The sequence below is a fragment of the Camelus dromedarius genome, chromosome 3, assembly GCF_036321535.1.
Source record: "Camelus dromedarius isolate mCamDro1 chromosome 3, mCamDro1.pat, whole genome shotgun sequence".
In the NCBI taxonomy this organism is placed as follows: Eukaryota; Metazoa; Chordata; class Mammalia; order Artiodactyla; family Camelidae; genus Camelus; species Camelus dromedarius.
Window position 1 is genome coordinate 104,299,855 of NC_087438.1, and position 23,584 is coordinate 104,323,438.

Genomic DNA, 23,584 nt, shown 5'->3' on the forward strand with positions numbered 1-23,584 from the left:
AATTAATAATACAGTACTGAATACTGGAAACTTGCTAAAAGAATAGATTTCAGGTGCTCTCATTAAAAAATGCTAACTGTGCGCTAATTAACTATGTTAATCAGCTTGACTATAGTAATCATTTTGCTATATATGTATATCAAATCATGTTGTATGCATTAAATACAATTTTAGTTATAAAAGACCAACACCTCCATCTGTGCATACTATCTCTCCACTGTCTTTTCAAGGATGTTGTTTCACAGCCCAAATGTCCATCAAAAGATGATTGGATAAAGAAGATGTGGTATATTTATACAATGGAATACTATTCAGCCATAAAAACCGACAACATAATGCCATTTGCAGCAACATGGATGCTCCTGGAGAATATCATTCTAAGTGAAGTAAGCCAGAAAGAGAAAGCAAAATACCATATGAGATCACTCATATGTGGAATCTAAAATAAAAAACAAACAAATAAACAAAACATAAATACAAAACAGAAACAGACTCATAGAATACAAACTTGTGGCTGCCAAGGGGGCAGGAGGTGGGAAGGGACAGACTGGGATTTCAAAATGTAGAATAGATAAATAAGATTATACTGTATAGCACAGGGAAATATATATGAGATCTTATGGTAGCTCACAGAGAAAAAAATGTGACAATGACTATATATATGTTCATGTATAACTGAAAAATTGTGCTCTACACTGGAATTTGACACAACATCATAAAATTATTATAAATCAATAAAAATGTTTAAAAAAAAGAATGTTGTTTCAGCAATTATATCAATATACTGAATTCTCAATTTACTCTTTCTTCTGGACCTTTCCCAATAGTCTATATACTTCCTGTTATTTCTCCAATTAAAAAATGTATACAAAAAAGAAAATAAATAACTCCTGGATTCCACATCTTCCTTGACTTTTCTTCAGTAACTTCTTCCCATTAGACCAAAATTCTCTTCAAGAGTGGGCTACATATACATTGACCCCAGTTTATTCCCTTCTATTTTCCCTAAAGTCTACTCTAATCAAGTTCCATCCATGACTATAGCAAAACTGTTATTATCAAGGCCAGAGATGCCTCTATGTTGCAAAAACCAATGGTCAATCCTTAATCCTCATTTCATGTCACATACCAACAGCATTTCATACAATTAAGTATTCCTTCCTCTATAAAATATGTTTTATCCCCCATTAGGCTTCCAAGACAACATCCTCTTGGACTCTCCATCTCAGTCTCTTTGCAAATTCCTCTTCATCAGTTGACCACAAAACACTGGAGTGCTGCAATGTTTCAGCCTCTGAACTCTGGATTTTACCTCTATTTGTTTTCTTAGTGATCTCTATCCTCTATCCAGATTTCTCTCTCCAATCTATACTTCTTTCCTGAGATCTAGATTCTTGTACACAACAGCCAACTCCTCGTTTTTATTTGAACATCTGATCTGAATGTCTAACTTACTCTGTCCCAAACTAAGCTCCTGCCATTCTTTCCCTCACTCGCACTGTTTCTTTCTCATTGCTCCCCAACTCATTAAATGGCAACTCCAGTTTTTCCAGTTGCTAAGCCAAAAACCTTATAATCATCCTTGACTCCATTCTTCTTCTCACACCCAACATGTGATCCAGCAGCAAATTCTTCTGGCTCTATCTTCGAATATACCCTAAAGCTAACGACTTTTCATCACCTCCATTCTTAAGCCTCAGTGCAGCCACTGTCTTGTTTCACATCAATTATTACTGTAATCTTTTAATGACCATCCTTGTTTCCACTCTTTCCGTCTGCATTCAACATTCAACATTATACACCAACACTACACATTCAGCCAGAATAATTCTGTCTAAATATAATTTTTATGCCATTTCCTTCACCATAAATCTCTAATAACCAGGCACCAGTTGCAAGTTCTTTGATAAAGGCCCCATACTGCTACCTGGGAATAACTCTGTGCTGTTCTTGATTCTGTCCTCTGGTCTGTTGGTCATTCCCTCTTAGTCACTTACCCCCCCACCCCCCCATCCCCTAGACACTCCCAACAAGAAATGGCCCATGCTTACAGCTGGGTACTTTTCTTAGCCTGCTTCCTGTCTATAGATGTTTTATATCAAATTTCACAAAACATGGCCTCTTCATTTTTTTTAATGTGTCTCTTTCAGTCTAGGCTTGTTTGCTTTCTTCAAAAATGTTTTGGGTTCTTTATGCATCATTCAGTATCACACTTTACTGGACAAAAGGCACACTTCAAATCTATGTAAGAGAAGCCCTTCTCAACCTTTGGTCCCTGTGTGGTTACTGTCAGACAATGCCATGTAGGAGCTCTGTTGTTTCAAGGAGAGTTGATGAGGTATATCCTTAAGATTCTTACAAGGCCTACTGACTAGTACAAGGGGATTTTGAGGGATCATCTGAAAACTATCTGAGGTTTAAGAGGGTTTGTCAGTGTCAGATTTGGATATATCTTGAGACATTTTATTGGCAGCAACCAGGCTTTAATTTTTACCTTGAGTCTCTTTTCTGAGAGAGACTGAGGATGAGAGACAATTATGGTTTCAAATCCAGAAAGTCCTAGGTCTTTTGTATTCCCTCTAGATTCTACTTGAAAACTGAACAATTCCATCTTTAGCTCAGCTCTCTCTTTCCTATACCTTATGATGAAATTGGTTGATATTTTCAGCATTTAACCTGGAAACTTCCTGAGCAAGATCTGTCAGTCCATTAGATGATCTTTTCCCTATTTCCCATGTTATTCCAGCCCTCAGTTTTGCTAAACTTTTCAGCACTAAATTTTTTAAAAAGCCTCCTTTCCGACAACTTCTTGTACCATTTTTATCATTTTTATTTAAGTCCTCTCTAATAGCCTCTCTGAGGCTCATCAGCCTTCTGCTAATAGTTTCTTCTAGGCCCTTCTAGCTTCTGCCTGCCACCTAGTCCCAAAGCCAGCACCATATGTTTAGAAGTTTGTTATTTCCAAACACAGCCTCCACATACCAAATTTGGTTATACTTATTAGTGCTGTACTATAAACCAGCATTAAATGAATGATATAATATAACCATTTTTGTTGGGAAAATTAGACAGCTGCATGTAAAGCAATGAAGCTAGAATACTCCTTACACCATACACAAAAATAAAGGTCAAAATGGATCAAAGACTTAAACATAAGACAAGATACAATAAATCTCCTAGAAGAAAACACAGGCAAAACATTATCTCACATACATCTCAAAAATGTTCTCCTAGGGCAGTCTACTCAAGCAATAGAAATAAAAGCAAGAATAAACAAATGGGACCTAATTAAATTTACAAGCTTCTGCACAGCAAAGGAAACCATAAGCAAAACAAAACAATCACCTACAGACTGGGAGAAAATTTTTGCAAAAGATGAAACTGACAAAGGCTTAATCTCCAGAATCTATAAGCAGCTCATACGACTTAATAAGAAACAACCAAACAACCCAATCCAAAAATGCACACAAGACCTAAACAAGCAATTCTCCAAGGAAGACATACAAATGATCAATAGGCACATGAAAAATGCTCAATATCACTAATTATCAGAGAAATTAAAACTATCAGCAAATCAAAACTATAATGAGGTATCACCTCACACCAGTCAGAATGGCCATCATTCAAAAGTTCACAAATGACAAATGCTGGAGAGGCTATGGAGAAAAGGGAACCCTCCTACACTGCTGGTGGGAATGCAGTTTGGTGCAGCCACTGTGGAAAACAGTATGGAGATTCCTCAAAAGACTAGGAATAGACTTACCATATGACCCAGGAATCCCGCTCTTGGGCATATATCCAGAAGGAACTCTAATTCGAAAAGATACATGCACCTCAATGTACACAGCAGCACTATTTACAATAGCCAAGACATGGAAACAGCCTAAATGTCCATCAACAGATGATAGGATAAAGAAGAGGTGGTATATGTATACAATGGAATACTGTTCAGCCATAAAATGACAACATAATGCCATTTGCAGCAACATGAATGTCCCTGAGAATGTCATTCTAAGTGAAGTAAGCCAGAAAGAGAAAGAAAAATACCGTATGAGATCATTCATATGTGGTATCAAAAAAAAAAAAAAAAGGAAAAGAAAAAGACAAACATAAATACAAAACAAACAGATTCATAGACATAGAATACAAACTTGTGGTTGCCAAGGGGGAAGGTGGGTAGGAAGGGATAGACTGGGAGTTCAAAATTTGTAGATACTGATAGGTATGTATAGAATAGATAAACAAGTTCATACTGTATAGCACACAGAAATATATACAAGATCTTGTGGTAGCTCACAGTGAAAAAGAATGAGACAATGAATATATGTATGTTCATGTATAACTGAAAAATTGTGCTCTACACTGGAAATTGACAGAACATTGTAAACTGACTATAACTCAATAAAGAAAAAAAGAAAAGAAAAACAACCATTTTATTGTATTCATGGATTCTACTGGGGCAAGAAACAGGCAATACAGTGTGTCTCTCGTCCATAATGTGAAACCTCCATTCCAGAAGACTCAGTTGGTTGAGATGACTTGAATGGCTGGGAAGTAAAATCATCTGAAGGTTCTGGTATCTGGCCAGGAAGACTTAAAGGCTGAGTTCAGTTGGGACTCTTGATGGGAACACTTATGTAGGACAGTCTCATGTAACCTGGGCTTCTCACAGCATGGTAGCTACCTTCCAAAAAGGTACACACCAAGAAGCTCCTCCATTATACACTGAGTGTGGGGAAGGTGATGAGGGCTGATGGCATGCCTTATAGTGTGTAGGTCTCCATACAGAGCTACTTTCAGTAATCCTAAACTTTTTGCTAGTTGAAATGACTGGATAGCACAAACGATTGTCTTCTTGGAGGAGTGGAGTATGTCCTAAGTGTGGGGAAAAGGATATGCATAGTTAGCTGGTAGTCACAGGGGCTAACTGTCTACAAAATTCATACACTTCTGTGGGAATACAGAACCACTGCTGGGAAATAGAAGTCCAACAAAGGAACTGATTTTTCTACCTCTCATTGTATGTAAGTGTGATCATGTGACTAGTTCTCAGCAATGATAAGTGTGCTGTGTTTCACTTTTAAACTAAGTTGGTAAAAAAAAATAATAATAATCATGCATGACCCCTTTACAATATTTTTCTTCTTCCCATCACCTTGACACATATAAGCATGGCAAATTGGAGCAATGTGTTGAAGCCAGAAATGAAAGGAAACTGAGTGTTTTCATCACAGCTTGGAAAAAAGCTGCCTGTAAATCAGATAGTCATCTGGACTTCACAGAATTGAGAAAGACTTCCTCTTGTGTAAGTTATTATGCACAGAGGTAAATTGTTTTATCAGTTGGGATTATGCTACATAAAACAATCTGTAATAAAAAGTATGATGCAAAATTTACCTGCATCAAGGGTATGGTAATAAGGGAGTTATTGGGTCATACTATCTGACAGATACAAGATTGTTTCTCATATACTCAGGCAACAAGACCAAGTCACACATACTGACTTCTATATGCAACATAATTGAATAAAATAAATGTAGTTTCTGTAAATAGAATCACACAAGCACTGATGTATGCATTGATTCCACCCAACATTTTTAGTTCCTACTACTTTTTTCTAGTTGTTATGAAGGATACTAGCATATATCAAATAAATCTTTACCGTCAAAGGCTATAGAGTATTTTAAGTCATAATAAGTAACATCTATCAGATAGATATATATACTCATAATATAACATGCTGTAAGACATAAATGGTAAAATCTATGTTTAATTATAAATCAGAAGAGGGATTGATTTCTTCTTGGACAACTGTGGAAAACACTTTAGAATAGGCTTTATTTTAGCTTGTTCAGGCAAACTAAATCAGATTCTGATAGGCAGCGGTATCAACAATTGTTTCAGAGAAAATATTAATGGGCAAAAGGAAGAGAAAAACGTAGATTACTCAGGATTTCAGTGGTTTGATCCTCTGATGTTTAGAAAGGAAATCAGGAGATGAAATTGAGACAGAAGGTATGCCAGATCACAGAGGAACCCTGAATTTCAAGCTAAAGCTCTTTAACTTTACTGGCTAAGTGTTTTAAGCAATGGGGAGGCACTCCTAGCTAGTTCCTGTTTCCCTGGGGTAACTTGTCTGGACCAGAGTTGACAGACCTGGGAGAGAATTTGTTCAGCAGAAATAACAACATTGTTGAACTTAGAATAAAAGTTCTTGCAGAGGCTTTTCTCTAGGGTTTCGGGCAAACCTAATAATAACTTGTTTGAACTAAATTACTTGACCTGGGAAATACTGCTTCCTTGTGATTTAAAAGGCTTTGGCAAACTTTCTCCCCATCTTGTAGAGTATGTTAGCAAGCATTTAAGAGGCTTCCCCTGAGGGTTATAATTAAACTTCAAAGGGAACAGGCAAAGCCAGATGTTGAGATGGGCTGAAACTATTTCCTTTTTCCTATTGTTACCAATGTGCAATTCACCCTAGCTTGTTTTTCATCACATTTTCCCAAGGGTGAATAAATGTTTCGATTTAGGACGGTAGGGAAAATCAGTATGCCAGCAAGAAATTTTATTGCTGTGTGATTCAGAGCTGGCTGAATCACCTTGGGCCACTGTGCATGCTGTAAACAGGAACTTTTGGGTCCTGGCCTATATTCAGTCTCCTTTTCAACATCCTTACCAGGTATCCTATGCTTCGCCTTACTGAACTACTTGGTGTTCAGAGAGTCAGTAGTTCTCACGGACTCATGTCTATTCTCATAGATTTCAGCTCAGTTTTATTTTTTCCTGTGTGCCCTCCTCCTCTTCTTCAGCACCCCACCTCCACTTCCAACCAGTCTTATTTTGCTACAGAACTCTTATTTATCCTTCAAGACTCACATTTGTGCAAATTTTTTTTAATAAGACTGTCTCTGATGATATGATCATTAGAAAAGATGTATGGCATGAGATGATACTATCTTAAAAAAATTACTTGGGCCTTTACGCATTCACAGCACTTTGAAAAAATCTGTTTTCTAGAATGTTACTACATTATATTTGAATTTTATTGTCTATATCTGATTGTTAAACTGTGAGCTCCTTGACTATAAGGATAACACAATGTCATAAGTGCCATGTTCAACACATGTGCAAATTGCTATGAGAAGATAGAGGAGGCAAAGCCGAAAAAACCTATAGAAACCACATAAAAGCCTCACTGCTCAAAGAGTGGTACAGAAAATTAGGAGGCAGTTTGGATAAGATAACCAAAAGATTAATAAGTTAAAAAATGTAAAGACAAGTGAAAACAGTATTTTCACATTTTTCACTTGAAAAGTATCAGTAGAACTTAGAATAATAAGATAAACCCCTGTCTTGTGTTCAAGATGGTTATAATCTCACATTGTAGATAAAGCTACCAAACAAAAATTAATCAGTACGTAATGCAGCACAGCAATTCAGTACCAACCTCTTTAGAAGAGATTTATAGAAGTTCTAAGAAGAGAAAGATAAATGACCCCAGGAGCAGACTTCGGCCCTATTACCTTGAACACTTTTATTGATAAATTTGATGAAATCACTGAAGGTGGGATTCTGTGTCAGGAGTCAAAAAGATCTCTACATAATGGGAGTGATGACTGGCCAAAATGAACAAGATGAAATGCTCTCTATACAAGTCAAGAAAATGAATCCCAAAAGGAGAAGATGACAGAGATAGGACTTCATATTTAAAGCGTGCTTTCTATATGTTCCTTTAAGTCAGTTATAAAATTACCAACTGGGACAATATTCTATTCTTCTAGTTATGTTAATTCATCCATCATCACCTTTTTGCTCAGTTGTTCAACCAATTACAGAACTCTACTTATACGTCTTTAACCTTTCACATTACAGTATGAGAGATTTATCAAATGCCTTGCTGATGTTCAGTCCATTATGCCTACCATATACCTTAGCTCTACCAGTCTAGTTACCATGTCAAAGAAGAGAACAAAATTACTCTGACCCATTTTTTTTTTGACACCTAAGGATAATGGCATCCTTTCATAGTGTTCCTAAACCTACACTGTAATAATCTCTTCTTGACTCTTACCCAAATTAATGCCAAGGTATAACACTTTAAATTTCAAAATAAGAGATTTGAGGAGGCTTAATATAAAAACACATATACAAAATTCAACCATAAGAAATGAATTAAAGAGAGAACTGCCATTCAACCATGTGCAAACAGCAAAATCTGACTCCCAATAATACAATTAGCAATGTGCTATTCCTTCTGTCTCATTAGGAAGCAGGGACATAGGAGTTTATAAGTGAGATTACAGTCCTGTTGAAATGTATCTATAGGAAATCAAAGAAATGAAAGGAATGGTAGAAAATTAGACATGAGAAAATATCTACATTTTTAAAACAAGGAAGAAGATAAATTTTGTAAACAGTTGGCTAGAATAATAACCAATGACCTCTGGTGAATATATAATGCAAATTATTTTATCAAATCATATTTGTTTTTGAATAAGTATGAAATAAAATCCTCCAGTTTGGAAGATAAAAGATTAATTAGATACACATTCTGTTCATCTAGACAAATAGATGAGATGTCAGATGGCCATAATTTTACTAAGTAGAACATAAGAAAAGCATAAGATACATGTCATGAGAATCATGAAGAATAAGTATTTCTAGTGTCAAAGGGCAAGATTCTCAAACTCAAATGCCTTCTCAGGTCAGCAACAAATTAAGGACACATTCAAATGAGACAGTTAGCATTAAACTTTAGCTGACTTTTTGCCACAGCAACGAAGGGTCCAAATATTTTTTTTCACACTTGTGTTTTATTTTTATTTCTTGTTAAATATTCAAACTATAAAAGTCATGGACTATTTTTTTTTAATTTAAAAACATTGTGTGAGTCAAAAAAAAAAAACATTTATCAACAAGCCACAATTGATCTTCATGCTACCAATTCAGGATAAACTCCTTAGAGTATTGAGAAATGTTCTGTGAAGAGTACAGTAATTTTGACTTCTCACTGTATGGTATGTAGAATTTAGACATGTAGTGATTCAAGAAAAGAACATTCCAGGCAAACGAAACACCATGAGTTAAGACAGGAAAACAGCAACGTAATGGAAGTAAATGAGAAACTACGGGGAGCTAATTTTGGAAGAGGTGGTACAGTCTATGATGAGGAGGAGCAGGACATATGATAATATGAGCATTACGGGGAAAAGGTGAGGATGATCAGCAGCCTACATAGATTCTTTAAAAGCAAGTTATGCCAAATATACCTTATCGCATTTCATAAGGCTGAGAGCTTGGCAGCACGCCAGAAAAAATGTGAACACTGATTTCTGTAGAGCAAATTTGGTAATAAGTTGGTGAAACCTCTTCAAACCTGTTCTGTTTAATACTTTTTCAATGATACTGATGATGATCAGGAAAACAGTTACTAGATTTACAGTTGGCACAAAGTTGGGAGGGATCACTAATGTGATGACACACTCAAGCCTGAACAATTTTGAGGGACTAAATGCAAGATTTCAACAAAACACCAAAAAATGTTTCTGAGCCAAGAAAGTAAGAGAAATATGTGATGCATGAAAATAACCCAGAAAGCCATCTCACTGGGAATAGGGAGACTCAGAAAGTTTAATTAACATCACTTAAGTCATAGAGTTTGTGGAATGCACACTCCAGGTCTACCTAGAGTCAAAGTCTATGGTCTTTCTTATCCATCAAAGAACCACCAAGTATAAAAGTACTATGTCTATGAACTTTAGATTATATTTTATATTAAGTGAAAGACTAAAGTAAATGTTCTTTAAGGTCACAATTAATTTAAAAGTCTATGTTCTGTTATTTTCTGGCAAAACGTTAATAAAGGTTGGACCTTATCTCCTGAGTAGAGTGGGTCCAATTTTTATATAAGCTAAGCTTTATATGTGACAAAAAGGGAATTTCTTAATTGCTCTTTTCTTCATTTCATAGTAATAGCAGAAAATACTTGTCTCCACAAGGATATTTCAATCTCAGTCATTTAACAAACATTTTCTGAGTGCTTATTAATTGCTAAGAATGTCTGAAAGTCCTGTGGAGACCACACAATTTCTCCCATTAAGGACTCACATTTTACCCAGTGGGCGTGTCTCTGGTTCAACCTTCTCACTGGTTCTCCTCACTCCTTCCTTTCCCCAAAGATGGCATCTGAATCCAGAAGGAAGTTTCATAACATCTGCAGAACAGTGTTTCATCTGCACTAGCTTCTGGTGAAGAGATTCTTATCAGTTGGTTCTTGGATATTGACTTCTATCCCCCCATGAACTGTTGCAATGTTACATGGCTCCCATGGACACTGTATTCTGTGCATGTGTCTTCACTCCCTCCAACCCCCTTATTATCCATCTGATATTGAGAAATACTGTGGCAAGGAAAATTTATATTAACAAATAAAACCTTAAAAAATAAAACACAAATATGTATGTATCTCTGGACACAGATCTAAGCATTCTAAAAGCAGGAAAGCTACACCTGAACAGGTGTAGTGATATTATAAAATCAGCAGCAGAAATTATAGAATCAAAATCACCCTTAAAATTCTTTAAATATGTGCCTATGATTTTGTGTGTATTACCCTGAATGGTAGTATTTGTGGGTTAATGTATCATCTTTATATAATAAACTTTCCATGTGAAAATATAATTTTAGTGTTTTTGTTTTTAATTACATAAAAGAAAACACGCAGTTAATTTTTGGAAGTCAACTGTATATATACTGGGACTGCATTCTATGTCTGTATAAAAGCCATGACTTTTACTGCCTTCTCCTGTATCTCCTTTTATTTTTTTGTGCGTGACTCAGCTCATTGAAACTTATCCTTAAATTATTCCCTATTTTCCTTTCAGAATACTACAGAGAACAAAAATCAAACTTCTCTCATCTACTTACTCTGTACCCAAAAAACTAGAATTAGACACAGCATCTTTAGTGTTTGTGAATAATTGGCTGTAACTTCTCTGTAACCTTCTATTTCCTCAGCTTCTCATTTAAGGAGCTAATGAAGTGATTCCCAGAGAATGTTTCTTACCTTTTTCTTTAAGTTATATAAAAAGAAAATAATTATTTCACACGGGCTCAAAACCTAACAAAAATTATTGTTCGGGGTGCTGGATATGTCTATATATCTATATCTATATCTATATCTATATCTATATCTATATCTATATCTATATATACCTACATGCACACATTTACAACATTCACTTCCTAACACCTGCCCAGAGCCACAACTTATTTTGTACCTTCATACTCCCAAGCTCTGTTGTGATGAGCTGGATTACGTTGAAGATACAGAATTGAAAACATTCAGAAAAAGAGGGTACATTCACTCTACCTAAAAATCATTCTACCAAAACCAGCCATTTAAGAAAAGCTCTTGAAGGATGGGGGAGGTAGGGAAGGAGAAAGTGGAAAGTGAAGAGAGAGTACTATTTAGGTAAACAGAGATGTTGAGAGTTTTGAGCAAGATATGGAAGCAACTACCGTAAATGAAATTTGGGGGAGACGTTGAAACAGGTATCTTAGAAAGGCCACCATGGATTTTATGGTGGAATATCACTGACTACCACTGTTACGTTGTTTTTCGTTATTTGTTAATGCTTTTGAACTGTGTTCATTTTGAAACCTGAGGGTCTACGGAGACTGCCCCTATATGTTCTGATCACAAAGGAGAAGAAGGGAAAGGAGAAGGCAGAAGTGCTGGGGCTTGAAGCACTGAGAGTGGAACCCGGGAAAGGGAGGCAAGAAGCAGCACATGGAGAACCAAGCCTTTGTAACGTTTCAAAGTCCCTAAGCGCTGCTCTTTATATTACCTCTTTTAATGAGGCCAAAATAATGAAAGATCATGACGTGTAGAGAAAATTGTTGTTTGAAAATTTCATAGCTATCCTTAAGCAATTTCCCCATTATTCTGTTTTTCTAAATATTCTCAGACTCCTCCCCTGATGAAGTGTTCAAGAAAAATTTAAGCACAGGTTTTTAAGGTTGTTCATTATTATCTTTGAAGCTTTTTGAGTCTTAGGCCTGACCTATAACTTTCTGTATAGGACTTTAAGATCATGCATTTGTGAATGTGTGTACGTTATGTGCGTGACATCACACCACCTTAGAATAAGAAGACTTTTAATACCTGTGAAACTGAAGGTAATCATCAATCTGATCCACTAAACTTGGAACCTGCCTTCAACCAACAAGCTCACTTTAATTGTTGCTACAAAACACTTGCATGTCCTCCAAGGGTCACAAAGCTTAATAAGATATTTGCCCCAATTGTTTTATCCAGTTTGAGTTTGAGCTGGTTAAGACGAGTTAAGACCATGAACCCTCCAACTGGGCCTGCGGGAGTGTCGGATCAGTGACCTTTTGACGTCAGAGGCATAAAACTCCACCCTCAGAACATACTAATGCCACCATTTTCTGAACACCAGTCCCATGAAGAGCCTGTAGTTTAGCTGCACCTTTTTCTTATCTCCAGTCACCTTTCCCCACACTCCCCATGCCTCAGCTTTATCCCACAAACATCCCAGGTCCCTCGCCTTTGGGGAGGTGGATCTGAGATTTGTTCTCCCATCTTCTAGTTGGATGCCTCATGAATAAACCCTTTCTATGTTGCAAACCTCAGCATCCCAGCGTTTGGCTTGCTGGTTTGGTAACATCTGCCAAGCACATACCTTCCCTTTCCTCTTATTCCTCTCCTCTCCTGTCTGTACTCCTCTCTCTCCTCTTTCCTCTATCCTTCAAGTTCAAGTCTTTTAAAATTGTCAAGGAAGTAATTAAAAAAAAAAAACTATTCTTGTTTTTATCACAGTCACACTTCAGTTTTGATTACACAGTAAAACCTTATTTGATTACCAAATTCAATAAAATATAGTCACCATTTTCACAGACAGAAAATTCATCCTAATTATTGAGATGAACCAAAATAAAATTCCTCAAAATATGTAATTTCCAAACAGAAAACAAACATCCTGAAATAAAGAGAATATCTGAACTTTGTATATATTTTCCAAAAGTGATTGCTTTAAAAGGAAACCAATTATTTAGTTGTACAATTTCTGAATTACTCATATATGCATTGCATTAATCCCTTGTGTTTAATTAAACTGGGCACGTTTTGCATAATCTTCCCATAATTGAAATTGTTACATTTTTCTTCATGATATTTTAAGTAGTTGTTTATGATTTGAGGTTGACTTCCTCACTGTTTATCACCATAACCATTGTGAGTCTTTGTTGTCATTCACCTAATGAAAGCTTTGGCATCGTACACTTTGACCTTTCTAGCAATTAAATCGGCCATGATAGTATGATTCATCTTACTTGTACCAAAAGTATATTTTCAAGGAGTCAAAACATGAAGAGCTTCATTATGACTACTTTTTACTTTACAGAAAAGGGGGAAATAGTAAATAGTCCTTATTTCAAATATTCCTCAATCCAGTAACTGTTAAAAAATATTTTTTACAAATTAAAAAAAGTACATTGACTTCTTTGTTCATTTTGACTTAAAGGTTGAAAATCACTGGCATTTGACTACAATGAAGATTATTTTAAAGTAACGATCTGATTTCTGTGCAGAAAATGATTTTTCTGATGCAGTGCTGATGACAATGTAGTACCTACCTCTTTGAGGTACACGCTGGTTGACATGAGCTCTGAAAATCCAAGTTACACCCGAGATTCCATTCTCCCACGGTTACTCATTTGGATCCCAGACATGTAGGACCTGTCTGAAAGAGACACAGGCATCAAGTGGGGCTCCACCAGTGAATCATCCCTTTCATGTAACGAAACCGTAGAGGGAAGGACAGGGAGGGTATATTGGTTGTTAGGAAAATGTAGATTACTGGTGGAAAATAACATCCTCCATTAATAAGCTCTGAGGTGCGACTCACATAAATGTCCTACTTGTTAAGATTGATGGGAGCATGAAGCATTTCTTTACATGACAGGTCCCAACAAATGCCTGCCGTGTAGAGGACCACATATGGTTTTAGAATGTGAGTTTATAAAGAAGGTGGAGATCCCAACTCCATCTATCACGTCTATATATATATATGTCTGTGTGTCTTTTAGTGCTCCAGGAAGTGTCTTGACAGAGAATCAGAGCTGGACAAAGCAGCCTGGATCTGAGTGAGTCAACTGGCACCATGAAAATATCAGGTGTCTTTCTGCTTCTCTCTCTGGCTTTTTTCTGCTTTTTCTCAGGTGAGTTTTTTTTTTTTCCCCTTAAAATTAAAATCCAATATTTATACTGAATTGGAAGTGACAAGTGAATTTGTCCACCATATTTCAAAATCCTAACAATTCTGATCTAAAAAACTAACTCTGGGACATCATTATCTCAATCATTAATTATGATTGTGATGATGAAAATGGTCATTGTAATGTTAAAAATAACTTTTATTTGTTGAGCATATACTATATTTTAGGCATGTACTAAGAGTTCTTATGCCTTATCTCCAATGTACATAGCAAGGTATTCATACCCACATTCCACAGACAAGAAAACTGAGTCCTGGGACCTTCCATGTGTGGTATATCATTTTCTGTGATAAAAGAAATTGAATTTTCCTGCTATCAGAGATTTTAAATGCCCAAACGTGTAAAAACAACAATTTTTTAATGAGACTGAGAAGATGGGTAAGTCACTGTTCCCACAAAACTGGTCATATTTTCATAAACAAATATGTTTAGAAACACGAAAAAGTGGATACAGGATTTCTGTGATATAATAGATTAATTTTGATTACTAAAGCCAAGTAATTTGAGTAAATGGCTTAGTCAACTGGTGAGATGACATAAAAATAGATCAGACTATATTAAAATGTACTTGCAAAGACAGTCTTAGAAATTAACCGATATCCTCTTAATTGCTTTTCTTTACAGAGACAAATTGATCTTTTAATTCAATCTGGTTGACTAATATCAACAAATACTAATACTAAAACAAGGTTCCTTATAGACATGTTGGCATTTGGGAAAGCATAAGTGCCTAACCTTAATGCTGAGATCAAGAGAAATGAATTTCAGTCCTGGCATTTCTATTTTATAGCGGCGTGCTGTTTCTGGTCTCATTTTCCTCATCTGTAAAATGGGGATGTAACATGAATAGCCCTAAATGAGGAATTAAATGAAAAAGTACATGTAAAATACTTAGCATAGGGGATGGAACATAGTAAGTGTTTAACAAATGTCTATTAATATTGCCATCACTAAATTTTAATAATGAGAGTACTAGCTGGACTCAGGCACTGATATTAACCTTGCTTCCACGTTGACATTTCATGCATATGAAACTTTGGACAAAATCTCTCCTCTTCTGAGAGATTCTGAGATTTGTATAGTGGAGAATGGCTGAAAACTGTAATCATGAGTCCTCCCTAGTCGTAAAAATTGGTTGAAGTGGTTCTAAAAAGGTACATTTCCAGACTCTATTTTCTCTTATTTAATGGAACTTTTCAAGGGGCTGTCCTAAGAATTTGTATTTTTAATAACGACCCACACTGTTGGAATAAGGTTGGTAGCCACAACAGTAGAAGATCACTTTTTTTTTTTTTTTTTGCAAATTTTGCAAAGCCCCGTTTTCTCCTTATCCACATTAACAGAGAATGTACCTTGAGGTATTTCCAGCTGTCTTCCCATAAGTGCTAGCCACACTGGAGAAGACTGCATTTATCCGTGTACTTTCTGTCACTGAGGTGACCTTGGGCTTGCGTGTGAGAGGTACTGCTGGTGTTAGGAGGTCCACAGAAATGGCCAGAGATCAGAATTCAGCAGCGTGTATCAGGAATGAACCTAACACTTTTATTATTTCAGTATTTTAAACCACTGTGCTAATAAGCCACAACCTAAAACCACACAGATGATCACAAAGATGGAAGGAGGGGCAACTGTTATTTATGAACTTTTTTCCCTTTCAGGAGTTTAGAGAGATGTAGCAGGAAAAATGAGTCACAGGAAAAGAAAATGAGTTTGTCCTTGCCAGTCTAAATTTGCACCAAAGTCTTTAAAGCTGAGTATAAAGGGCAGAAGAACAATTTTGAGCTCAAAGAACAAACAACAAATCCAATCCCTTCCCTCAACTGCCTGTAACAAAGGCTTTGGGGAGGGACTAAATGCACTGAACTTTGGAACATCAGAGTTAGAGGGAAATTTCCAACACAACTTCTCCAAAAAGAGGCCAGAGATGATAAAGTAATTCCCACAGTAGATTAGTGATGGGCCAAGACTTAACATGACTCTCCAGAGCCTTAAACTATTTCTCTCAGCCCAACCCAACCTCCAATAAATATTAACCCATCACCGTCCATGTCCACACAGCACTTTCCAAGTTTCTACCATTCCCTAAGAGGACAGTCGGCGTAAAAAATAAAACAACCATACCATGACTTATCGAGATGCCCACAAACCAGGACAAGTATCATCCCAGGCTTTGGTATTTCCTAATTTTGCAAATCCCCCTTTTGGCACCTTCAGAAATTAGTGTTTGGATTTCATGCTTTTTTCTTTTTTTTCCAGGTATCTTCAGTCAAGGAGTTCAGGTCAGTACGTATTTTTATTTATTCTTAGGACCTGGGTGGTGCTTGGCTGGTATTTTCTGACCAAAGAGGTTTGTCTACGGGTAAAAGAGCAAAAAAATGAACAAGCAGGCCAGATGCAAAAATCAGGAGATATTTCTTTGTTTTTTAACTACAGTCTCTCTACAAGAATACTGTTCTCAGTTTAAAAGAGGCGAAACACCCATTCTCAGATTTTGTTAAAGTAAAATGAATACAAATCAAAGTAGGTTGACTGTGTGGTCACATTCATGTTCTTTCACTGATTTCACTGTGTGATCTCGGGCAAGTTACTCAGCTTGTCTGAGCTGTAATTTCCACAACAATAGAAAAGGAATAATACTATTTACCTCATAGAACTGGATTCAAATCACATAAACTATGTGGAAGCATTTGGAAAACTATAAAAAAATTAGTTATTGATTAATAATTAACAGCTTCTGAAGGAGTTAGGACAGAGGTTATCTTTTTTTTTTTTTTTTTTTTTTTAGAAGACAGACAACCAAGAGTAGACAGAAAACTTGTTCAGTTTGGATTTGGACTGAATATATATAAACTGGCTCAATCAAACGTAAATACAATTTGGGTTAAAAATTGGAATGGGCACAAATTATCTTTACTGTTGGCTGATTTTTTCCAAATTAATCCACCAACTTTATTTTCCAGTTTTCTTCTCCTAGTTATCAAAAGACAACACAAACAAGTGGTATTTGCTCTGCCAAACTCGCCCTTGCTTCCATATTGAACATTAATACCTGACCTTGGCTCTGGTCCTTGTTTGCCTTGATGTGCCCAAGAACCCTTGGCATCAAAATTTTCCAGACACTGCTGCCAACTAATAAGAGTTGGCAAAGAAGTTGAAAGATATTTTCCAACTCTAATATACCTACTACATTGCTTAAGGCTCTTTCTCCCCCCAAATTTTAGCATCTCAGAAATTGGGATGTCTCTTACAATGAATGAAGCCTTACATTAAATGCCTGCGTGTGTGTGCACATGCACGCACGCGATGCATGCACACGCTTGTGTTCATACCGGCATATATAATTGTACATCTTAAAATTGATTTCTCCTTATGTTTAAATACACATGGTAGCCCGGTCTATGTTAAATATCAAAACAAACAAACAAGAAAAGGACGTAAGATCTGGCCAATATATTTTATATCCCATTAGGTGGTAAAATATGATAGGACCACTACTCATAAGTTTTTAAAATATGGAACATAATCCTAGTTTTCTCATTAACACAAATTCCCTTCTTTGGGCTTTGATTTCCCAGACTGTTAGTTACCCAAATTTACAATAATCTGTTTACTGATTCTATTTCTTTAGATGGGCCCAAGTCTTATATTCTGCTTGCTTTAGGATCTCCTGCAGATGCTTACTAACTAAGTAGATCCTTAGGGACCATGCCAGACTTACTGGGTAATAATCACAGTGGGGAGGTTTTAAATCTCCATTCTAAGAATCTAGTGCTGGCTGCACTGACTCTGGAGGGCTCAAATATATTGGCGACAATACAGATGAGTCCCAACATGAATACTTGCTGCCTGTGTGATTGGAAGAATGTCTCTTTCCCTTCTCATTGCCTTTGTTTCCGTATCTCTAAAATAAACAGTTGGATTCAATGGTCTCTAAAACCCCTTCTGGCTTTAGGCATCTGAATCAGTATGAACCAAGCATGCCTTGCCAAGACTGCTGTTTCTTTGCCATTCAAATATAAAAGGCAAAGAGGGTGGCACCTTTCGGAGGACATCAAGGCTACCCTTTCTCTTCCACATGCCAGGAGAGAGTAACAGTACCAATGGCAGGCAGAAGAAGTTGAAACTAACCTTAGGAGCATGTCTGCCCGAGTCTGATCTAGCCAAGACAAACGGAAGGAAGATTTTCTCTAACACTCAAGTCATTCTTTTCATGCCAAGAAGTCTCTTCATTATGAAGCATCTGATGAGACATTATAGTTAGCAGTCTCAAGTACAGGGTTGTACAAGTTCCCCATTCTTTCAGAAATATTATTTAAGTGACACAAAAAGCACATTCCAGGACTTCTGCAAGTCATGGTCCTATAAAATCCTCCCTGGAAATATAAACGACTAATATGCTACCAACTCTTTAATTTGCCATGTAGGAATATTAAATAACATAAAAATAATAATATAATAATTTAAGAATGAAACTATTTACCGTCACCCGCCTTCATGAAAGAAATTGCAGTGTAATACTAAATGCTTAAAAGTCATAATCTCAGAATAAGGATAATCATTTAGCCTGGATAAATTTTGCTTTTACAATCACTTAACACCTTGTCTTTATTTTTCTAATTTCCTTTGTCAGGCTGTATATTTGAGAACCATATACTTAAAGAGATTTTTAAATGAATATTCCAGATTGGAATTAATATAACAGACCTCTCAAAAACAATGATTGGCAACCATTTGCTTTTACAGTAATTTGGGGGCTAAGTTTAGTTTTGTTTGTATTTTAAGATAAATATATGGTAAGTTTTAATACAGTTAGTGAAACAATGCTCCATGATAAGAATATGTATGAGACTGTTCATTTTTCCTAAATAGCTTGAATTCACTTATAATTTTCAATCTGACAGGCTACCTAAATACAAGTTGGAGATGTTAACTAGCTTCTGCAATTTACCTTCAGAGGAAAGCTGAGGGCTTAGAAAGAGGACCTCGCTGACTCAAGTTTACCAACAGCAGTAAAGGCAGCATCTCAGGAGCTCTGACTCCATAGAGAGCGAGCGTCCAGGGCTCCACGCTACCTCTAACCAGCACCAGTTCACGTCAAAGTGCTTTGAGCCGTGTAATCTTCTAATAAATACACAATAGTGTTCACTAGCTTCACGTCTTAAGCAAAGAAGTAATGAAAACAGTAATTCAAAATAAGATAACTTCTCTCCACATGTGGAAGGGACATTGAACCTTGAAGGAAATGGACAGAGAGAGCAGTCCTGACTGCGTGGGATCAGGTCAGACAAGTTGAGGGTGGGTGTGGACTGTCAATGTGGAATTGGGGAAGAGGACTTGAGCTGAAGAAACAGATGAAAGGTGACACTTGCAAGGGGATAGAACTGGTGACATTTTAGTCTGAGGGCAGGTTAATAAACCTGAAGATGGGTGCTGTGATGGAAAAATGGAAAAATTAGAATGTAAAATCAGTATGGAGGGAAAAATAAAGTTACATACTGGGCATAAATGAATATTAAGTAGTATGAATCAAGCTTTAACTAAAGATAATCTTGCATATTTCTGGCAAATAGAAGCTGGAGCTTGAGATTTTGATAAAGACAAGAAAAAAAAATTCTAGGACTCATTCATATCACCTGGGACAATATATGTTCTTAGAGAAAATCAAGCATTTAAAATTTTCTTGAAAATGAACATAATGAATACTCAGGAGAAAACTAGAAAAGACAATAAAAAGGATAGAGAAGAAACAGCTGGAGAGCCAGAGCACTGACATACACACAACTCGGCAAAGAGTTTTGAAAGGTGGGAGTGCTCAAGAGCAGCACATAACATAAAGAGATCATGGACATTTTATAAACAGCCAGGGGAAGTATCCTGTGAGGTGTCATTTTTAGAGCAGTTCTGGTAGTGTGGAGGGAATGTGAAGACAGGGGAAGCAGAAACCAAGTCAGGAAGGGGGTAAGGAAAACTGACAAAATAAAGAAGGGAACTGATTTAACCCCATAGGTAGTATTTTTCAGGAAAGGGAAGAAGAAATGAAGTCCTTCATCTTAGGTATGTGTGTCTGTGTGTATTTGCAAATTTTCATTGGCTTTATCTGTAGAACTAAGATACTAAAGTACCAATGATGCTGACTCCTTAATTGATTTAATGACCACATAAGCTTACTTTACAGCCAAGTTAAATGGTTTTGTAGTCACCATTAGCAACGACGACTAATTTGAGTACCCAAAGCGTCACTCTTATTCCATTTTAGAAAGCATAGTTCTTTGAAAAACCACAAGGGGGCAGGCTGATACTAAACATTGGCACCCAAATGCCTAGACGTCGTCTCTGGAAGCTGGACTATCTAAGGAAATAAACGGAGGCGCTTGTTAAATCCAACACCAATCTAAAAAAAAAAAAAAAACAAAAACCTTAAAAACTTTTTTTAAGCTAACTAAAATAGGGTAGGAAATAATGGGCGCAAAAATTCTAGTATGTGATATGACTTACATGGTTAGTGTTTATTATAGCAATCTTCTAATGGATACTTGATACTTCACTAAGTGTTTTTGTAGCATTTATCATGTCAACAACCCTAGAACATAGGCATTGTCAGCACCCAGATAAAGAAGTCAGGAATGTAAACTCAGAGCAGTGAGTGTTTGCATAAAGTAATGCAGCCAATAAGTAGGAGAAGCAAAATTCAAACCTAGGCTAGTCTAATCCCATCTACAAGACAATACCCCAGAACCACAGAACCCTGGGGCATTTCAACTAGACCTGGGGGCATTTCAACTAGACCTGGGGGCAGGGAGGGAGGGAATATTTCAGCTCTCCTAGATCGCCCAAATGCTTCACAGAGGATACTAAGAGAAAAGATAATCCTATCATTACCCTTTGTCTAGACCTGCTTGACTTCCACTGAGAAGCCAACTGTTTGGATTTCAATTAAAGGAGTCTAAAATAAAAAGATAAAAAAGGAGAGGAAATTTAGGCAGTCAAATGGCATTGCATTCAGGAATCAGTCTACCTCTTTCAGGGATGGGAGCTGTGGGCTCTTTCCTAGTCTCAATGCTGATATTCCTCTGCTTCACTCTTTGCTTCACAGAAGGGCTGGCTTTGCAAAGGCATTCTTCACCTTCCCCAACCTCCAGGGCTCTCACAGTGGCCCTTTTCTGTCCTCAGTCACCATGTGAACATTTTTCACACAATGAGTGAAGAGGATCTTTTAAACATAAAGGAGGAAGCATTTGGGCAACAGATGTTATTTCTCCCACCCAACTCAAGAACTAAAGAACTAAGTTAAGTTGCTCTACTAGAAAAAAGCACTGCTAAATCCTGGATCATCAAAGCTGATGCATCCTTAGAAACCACCTAGTCCAATGGTACTTGGCATTTTTTGAGCCACAGAGCCTTTCAGAATGTGATGAGAGCTACAGCTGGGGCAGGCCTACAATGAGAAGCTTATTTTCTACACTCCTCATCCAGGACTATTTCAAAAATTGTACACTGACTTTCTACAACTCTCAGGTGGCCACGTTTCATCCTTATAAAAACCCTGGGGAAAGGCACAGTAATTGTTTTTTGTTTGGTTGTTTTGTTTTGTTTTAAATTTTTGCTTAGGAAAATTGAGGCACAGATACTGAGTACTTTGTTGAAGGTAACACAACGGGCCAAAGGCAAATGGCAGAACAAATTCTGACATGATTCCGGAGCTTCCTTCAGGGATCGTGGAAGGCCAGGGCAATTTAAAAGTATGAAATGCATCTACGTTAGGGAGGTTTGTTCATATGCCATTTGGTTGATTTGGTTTTATTGACTGAAATCCTGTGTTCTTCCTGGTCTCACTCCCAGGGCGGTGGAAGGGGGAAGTGGGTTTGGGGAGGGAGGTGAGATCTAGAAATTCTCAAAACGAAGACCCTCCCCAAGAGCCACTTCCATATCTGCTTTCTGAAGGACAAGAGAGGCTGGATCACAAGATCAGAGGGCCGGTGGCCAGGGAAAGGTGGCTTAAGGCGGCATCTCTTTCACGTAAGAGAATTTCTTTTTTCTTTTCCTTACCCTATCATGGAGACCAGGTCCAGTATTTTTTAATAATCATTAGCTTATTTGCCAGAAACATCTTTGCCACAGGTGTTTTTCCGCCCTGACTAATTAAGCCGTAAGGGATGTAAAAGACACACTAACTGGCTAATGGTTCCAGTTGACGATTTGGAGTCAGCTGGTAGACAGTTTGCTTTCATTTCTCCATTAATGCTTTCATTTCCACATTTTTGTATTACATAAATCTTAGACCTCTTAATGGTCTAGATGTGAGGAGTAGACGTGGTGGTCTTAAAATAGCGGATGATAACAACAATGTATACTTGCTTGATAGAAAATGCGGTGATAAAACTTACTTGACAATATACCAGGGACAAACAGCAACATGGAAGCTTTCACAACACAATACAAAGCCGAGTAACAAATGTGCATCCTAGTATTTGGGGAAAAAAAAATGCCTCTCTTAATGAAGGCAGAAATTTTGGCAAAAAAAGAAAAAAAGAGTGCAATGTCCAACAAGGAGATAAATCAAGCAAAAAAAGCTATAATATTGTGAACTAAAGATTTCAGAGGCAAGTGCGTAGGTATAACCCACAAAATAAAACTGGAGATTTGTGCAATATTGCCATAAATCTGCACACATTTAAAATGAATTTAAATAGTCTGTATTTTGCAATAAAGTCTTTTTAATTTTGTGGTGAGAAATGAATTTCATTATACTCTCTCTAATGTCCCTCTTTACTTCTAGTAATTTTATCTTATAAATCAAAATTGCCTTATGGTTGGTTAGCTATTGATGAAAATGTGGGGGAAATGCTTGTGGCAGAGATGTTCACAGCAAAGATGTTTACGGCGAAATTACCTAGAACCTGTAAAGACACCCTTCCCTCAGTTTCCACATGGCTTGCGGCTTGTCCCACTGGGGCACTGGGCCGTAATTACCTGTCCTCTGCCTCCCTGATGCAGATAAGATAGTGACCTTACTGACGTAGTGTTTATAACCAATTCCTTTTTCTATCACCAGCACCCAGCACTGTTTTCCAAATACTAGTTACCTGTTAGCTCTTTGTGAAATAAATGAAAATATCTATAATGACTCTGTGGTTTAAAGAATTTTCTTGACTCAAGCACACAATTATAAAAGTGTACAGCCAGAAACTCTGGCTTTGGGTTTAGGCCCTGGTCTGCTAACCAGAAGGCTGAAGGGCCCTGCCAAGACTTAGAAGAGGTTTGTAAGGTGGCGTGCCCACAGGGA

General features: G+C 36.9%; 1 protein-coding gene across 1 annotated transcript in view; it reads right to left on the reverse strand.

The window, feature by feature from the left end:
* The window catches only part of LOC105097008 (uncharacterized), a 269,473-nt gene that overhangs the window by 76,060 nt on the left and 169,829 nt on the right, over positions 1-23,584 (reverse strand). Inside the window, exon 13 of the mRNA XM_064484423.1 lies at positions 13,660-13,766. The gene's annotated coding sequence lies outside the window, so the exon portion shown is untranslated. The remainder of the gene's footprint in view (positions 1-13,659; positions 13,767-23,584) is intronic.